The sequence below is a fragment of the Seriola lalandi genome, unplaced genomic scaffold, assembly GCF_002814215.2.
Source record: "Seriola lalandi dorsalis isolate HSWRI2012SDOR001 ecotype SW California unplaced genomic scaffold, Sedor1 jcf7180002054748, whole genome shotgun sequence".
In the NCBI taxonomy this organism is placed as follows: Eukaryota; Metazoa; Chordata; class Actinopteri; order Carangiformes; family Carangidae; genus Seriola; species Seriola lalandi.
Genome location: NW_019525301.1, coordinates 359,492 through 365,531, shown reverse-complemented (window position 1 = coordinate 365,531; position 6,040 = coordinate 359,492). Strand labels below are relative to the sequence as shown.

At 43.3% G+C, this 6,040-nt stretch overlaps 1 protein-coding gene across 1 annotated transcript in view; it reads left to right on the top strand.

Moving 5' to 3' along the window:
- The window catches only part of rybpb (RING1 and YY1 binding protein b), a 20,379-nt gene that overhangs the window by 1,213 nt on the left and 13,126 nt on the right, over positions 1–6,040 (top strand). The window lies entirely within an intron of this gene.

Below are 6,040 nucleotides of genomic sequence, written 5' to 3'. Positions count from 1 at the left end.
GTGGGGGAAGAGGGACCATACTTCATGATGGCTGTAAAGCTACAGTGCATCAACAGAGCAACAGCGAGAGGGCTGCTTTTTTTTCATGGAGTGAAAAAAGGTGAATGCATGTATGCACATTTCACCTACCTGTAGGATTGCGGAGGTTCTTATATTGCTCTTACAAGTAAGATTTATCGGTGCATGAAGCTGATATACAGTAAGGGCATGTTTGTATATCTTAGGTTAAGAAAAGTAGTTGTAAGGACGATTAGACACACCAACTCCAGATATGTGTTTTTGATATTTCTTTGTACGTCAGACTTTTTTCCCTTATGCCGCGTAGTTGCAGTCATTTCATGCCCAGTCTGCTGTGACAGTGTTTAGAGGAGGTTCACCAGCTTCTTCCAAAGTTCCAAAAATCGTCTTTTTTTTTAAATGTCAATCCACACATTTTGCTGTGATTTAATCATTTTCAAAACTCAATCTGCCACAAACTTGCTTTGTTCTCAAAGCTGTTTACAAGTGAATTCACTTTTGTTTGATCTTCAGATTAATCATTTCAGCATTTATAGTAACAGGCTTGTATGTCCCCAACATTTCCCATCAGTTCAACTCAGAATAAATGTCATGTCAGCTGAAGATTGCGTCTTATGGGAAACTGAGATGAAATCACTGTATAACATGAACATCATGACAGGATTCCCTTTCGGTTTTGTGTATACTCACGCCTCCTCCTTCTGTTTTGGGGAATGTTTTTGATGATAAGTTGCGTGTGCCACAGTGTGAGTTTGTTTGCTCATGTCATCAGTTGCATGATGAGGTGGAGAGATAGATGAGTCATTTGCGGGTTTGTTGACAAGTCCCTGCACTCTAACCTTTCCAGCTGTGGTTTTACAATGAGTGGCTCGACTGACACCCCTGGCACACCACAAACGGGGAGAACACATTTGACGCCGGTTTACTGAGAATCCTAAAGATTGGGCTTTAATCTTAATTGTCTGGCTCCCTTCCCCCTATGAGTTTTTCCCAGCAGCGTGTAGCTTAAGACCACAGCTGATGATGCAGGCTGAGCACACTGCGCGAAAGCAGGAAGCGGAGACAAGCATGTCATAGCCATCCTGCCACTGTTCTTTGGCAACAGCCCAGTTGCCTCTATTTGGTAAATGCTAGCACATGACATCACTGGAGTGTTTGTCACACATTGCTGTTTGATCTGAATAGTTAACCTTTGATTAATGCAATTGTATAGTTGTGGGGCTGCCTCTTATTCTAATGAGTACTAATTAGCTGTCTTTTCTTCACTGTGTGATGTGTTTCAGCAAAGCATGGGACAAAGCGACACGCTCTTAGCTAAATGATTCATACTTAAGGCTATGTGTGGATGTTTGTCTTGCTGCTTTTATCTAAGGCTTCGCTTTGAATGTGCTTTTATGCATGAGGACATGTGTGTTCACTAATTAGAGTTCCTCACAGCTGGTCGGAGTCAAAACACTTGTTTTCTCTTATGCTGAAGTCACACTTTTGTGTTTTCTTCAGGATAGATCAGGTTAGGTATTGATTTGTGCAGTCAGAGTGACTTGATTATATTTAAGATATGTTTGAAATTGCTTGTTTTGCATGGTGTAAATGTGTTGAAGCCAGCTCTTTCCACACACTCCTTCCACAGTGTCCAATTGTGTCTGTTTTTTTTCCTGTGTCCTGGGACAAAGGTCAGCCAGTGCTGGTTGTAGCTGACTGTAGTAAGGAGAAAAATGTGCCGATTAAGTTTTAGGTACAGTCATTCACACCTCACATGTATTCTGGAAAAGGGCTTGGTACAACAGGTTGCAGTCAGCAGATATTTGTGCAAGGATATGATTTCTAGCTGCACTTTTGAGTCATTCCTGTCCTAAGTGAAATAATCATATCAGATCAGATTAATATTTCCGTCCCCTTAAGCTTGATACATTCATCTCTCAAAGTCTGCACTGGGTCATTGAGACACCAGCTGTTTCCACAGGTGTTGATGGAGAATACACAATTAACATGATCCATGGTGATTGACAGATAGTGGCTTGCACTCAGCAAGACTTGAATCGCACTTTGTCCCCTGCCAGCGGTAGGTAAGCTAGGTAACTGTGGGTCATGCAGCTCTGATTTGTGCTAATGGAGGCAAGAATGTGTGTTAACGAGAGCTGTGGCATCAGCATGCGGGGAGAGGCCCCCTTCTCCCCATCCGAGCGCAGCCTAATGAACCTGTTGACCCAGTCCAGCTCAATGATGTAACATGATACCCAAGTAGGCTAAATCTAGCCTCTGCCACTCTGACTCTTAAACAAGAAAGCACTCTGCTTTTTGCACCTGACCTCGCTGCTAATCTACAAGTCCAAGTAGCCCAAGCTGCATTCAGTCCCTGCTTCTTTGGTAATTGGAGGAGGGCTTGCATTAGCATTCCCTGTGTGGTGCATGCTATCATATTTAAATGTTTCTGGCATCTGAACCTGATCGCTGTGTGAACATGACACCGTGTTGCTGTACATCAGTTTGCTTTGTGGTGGTGTTTGGTATGCACCTCTGGCAGCCCCGGGGCCCAGGGAGAAACCATTAGGAGCCTCTAAAGTTGATTGATGGTTGGGATCACAGGAAGTCTTGAGGTACCTCAGTCTTTGACTGCTGGGCTGTTATCTGCGCACTGATGCTGTGTTGTCAACCATTTTCAAGTAACTACCATATGTGCTTTATATAAAACAGGACAAATGCATGTTTCTCACTTGTTAGTAAAATGTAGTGCTTTGACTCGATTAAATAAACTTAAATATATTTGAAACTCGGACTGCTGCATGGACACACAACTGAAAATATTAGAACTGATACACTAGGTATGAGATACAGGGTTTATTCAAATAGGTGTCAGACATAAGGTCAATGGAAAATGTTCTTTAAAAAGTTCAATGAGCGTTCTTTCCATAAATATTTAAACATAATTTGAACAGAAATGAAAGCAACTTGATACTTGTTGATACAGTGTTATAGTGATATATTTAACAGCCAGTGAATGTAGATAGAAAGATTAAAAGACAAGCTGGATACAGATCTAATATACATTTTTGTCAGGTGTTCTCAATGGGTGGAGTCCAGCTGACTCAGTAAAACAAACCAAACCTGTTGAAGAAATCGTGATTGGCAGTGTGAAATATGCTGTAAAGGCGTCACTCTTAACAACTTGATGTTTTGAGCTCAATCAGATGAACATGACATTTTTTTGCACATACTTTGTCTTCTATCTCTGTCTGTGTCACCAAGCTATCTCTGTAGGTTCATAATAGCCAGCTTTTATTGAAGTCGGTTAAAAGGTGAAGCTGTGCTGTGAGAGGAAAATCACAGCACAGCCTCACCACGAAAGTCAGTTTTTTTTTATTTCAGTCACCTGTAGCTTGTGTGATGTTCTGTCGTTTTGATCATTGTGACAAACCAAACCAGTCAACCAAATGCAGTTACTGTAATTTGTCCACGACTCTGTAGATATTTAAAGATGCAAACGTGCTTAACCAAATGTGTTTTGCATTTAGTCTGTGGCTTTATAGTAAGACCATATGGGAAACCCATAAATCCACAGATTATTAATGTTAGAAGCAGGATTGATAAACAGAAAGGATAAAATCTAAATGATACCCAGCCCTAAAGCTAGGGTTAGTTGTTGGGCCAAAAAAAGTAAAAGTGCATCTCTCTCTTTCTCTATCTCTCTCCCTCTCCCTCTCCCTCTCTCTGTGTCTGTGTGTAAGTGTTGAAGCTGCACAATTATTGGAAAATGATTGCAGTGTGTGTTTGTGTGTGTCTCGGCGTGTGTGTGCCTTTCTGTCTTTTACAATGATGGAATAGAGTCATTATAATCCGTGGATTCTCCCACTGTCACATTAAGGCAAATTGTCTAGGATAATGGAATTACATAAGAGGGACATGCTGGTGCTCAATTTATATCTGCACTTCCTCGCCCACCCCGTGCCCCCACAGCAGCCCCCGCTCAGAGGAAGCTGCTTTTGCTTATCCAGCATTATCAGCATCTGCACTAAAACCCTAAGCACGAGCGGGTAGCCCTAATCTTTACGTTAATTGCCGGATTTAAAAGTTCTTAATTACTTCATGGGATTTGGCAGAGTGTGAGTGATTAAATACAATAGCCAATTTGGCAATCTGACAAAACAGAGAAATGTTGAGAGAGCTGTTGAATCACAGCTCCTCCCATTCAGGAAAAAGACGAGGCAAGCAAATGAGTGTGACAGTGAGGGAGTGAGGTGTCTCGGGAAACTACAGACAAAAGCATATGAGGACAAGTAGAACGGGAGCAAGGGAGTTGTTAAGTATGGAGTCAGAGAGAGCTGAGGAGTAAGAAGAAGAAGAAGGCAAAAGAGGACAAGGAGAGAAACAGAGCGGTGAAGAGACAGAGAGGAGCGTAGCGTCTGGACATTTATGTGTGTGTGTTGAAGGAAGGGGGGGGTATGGATGGCTGCAAGGGGGATGTGCTCACTCAGCCAAGAGTCTCCAGGGGCACAGCAGAGCGAGGCACATCATTACCCAGGGAGGGGGAGACTGGACAGCCTCTTCTGTTTCTACCAGCACCACCATCCATGCATGGAAAAAGAACAGTAGCATTTGAGTGTCATTTGCTACACATGAGATCGAGAGAAAAACCAGAATAGAAAATGTTTGTAGTAATTTCAAGTGTTTTACTCTTATTGATCCTTAATCCAGTTTCAAAGCTAGTTAGCCATCGTTACTCTGAGCATTATCGTGAAGCTATAGTTCAGAAAAACTCTAATCAGTCTTGTAGATTTGAATCTTGGCTGTTGTGATCCGTAGAGGCTTTGGATTTGACCTCTTGGTGTCAGGTTTCCCCACTTGTTGTTTTTGTTTGCTTGCTTGATGTTGTTCTCCTTGTGTGGAACATGAGTGCCTGCTGTGAAGGTGCAGTGCTGCTTGATGATTTGTTGAGTAAATTCAAACCAGGCTGTGTTTATACTAAAGCAAACTGGCAAGAAGATGACTGGACAGCAGCGAGACAGGGTGACCAGGTCTACTTGACAGATAGCTCACGCACACCAGGGGCAAGCAGCAGGAGAGAGGGTGAAAAGAGGTGAACAAGAGACCCACTTAAAGCCAGCGGGATTTAGGGAGGGTGGCGGGGGGGGGGCTAATGCGCGGGGAGAAAGTGAAGAGAGAGAGCAGGGAAGAAGACAAGGACAATGATGGAGAGGCAATGGAGAGAGAAGGAAAACAAATGAGTGATACTGGGCAACATGACACAGTGCTGCTGATGGAAGTAGCTCATATGTGCTTAGTGCCTTTGCAATGACTCGCTGTCAGTCTGCCTGAAAGGTCAGTCATGGAAAGGAAAAACTTGTCAGTGTGAAGATGAACTGTCTTTTACGCATGAGCAGACTCAAACTTAGACACTTCCTCTTTTAATTCCTCTGTCATAGACCTCCTTTTCTTCTTGCCCATGTCTCACTCAGATGTACAGAAAGTCAAGATAGCCAGACTCCTGCTGCCTGTTAGGAGGAGCAGAAAAGCACACTCATGGCAGCCAACGTGGTGCTTGAAGTTTGTTACCGAAAAGTTGAGATGTCTTTGAGAGATTTCCCGAATTTCTTTGCCTTGTCTGATATTATCAGTGATAAGTGATAAGGTTTATTCAGGACTGATTGTGATACAGATTATTAGCAATCTCATTAACAATTATAGCTGTGAAGGCAGGGCTGTAAACTAACGGTCGCCACTCGCCAAATGCGACTAAAATATTCCCCTGGTGACTTAATTTTGGAGGGCTACATGCCATGGGGCAGGTAAGTATTTGTCACAATATAGCAAAACATTGCTGCGATAAAATGCCTAGACATTTTTGGAGGTGCACGTTGACGGACGCAGAGGCTCTGTGTCGGGGGTTCACGTCGACGCAGAGGCTCTGCGTCGTGACGGCGTCGACTTGACGCAGTAGTATAAATCAGCCTCCACGCGTCACCACCAGCCCGCGCAGTGTTGTTCCGGCGCAGCAATGTGGAGGCACATACCCGGTGTGAGTGAC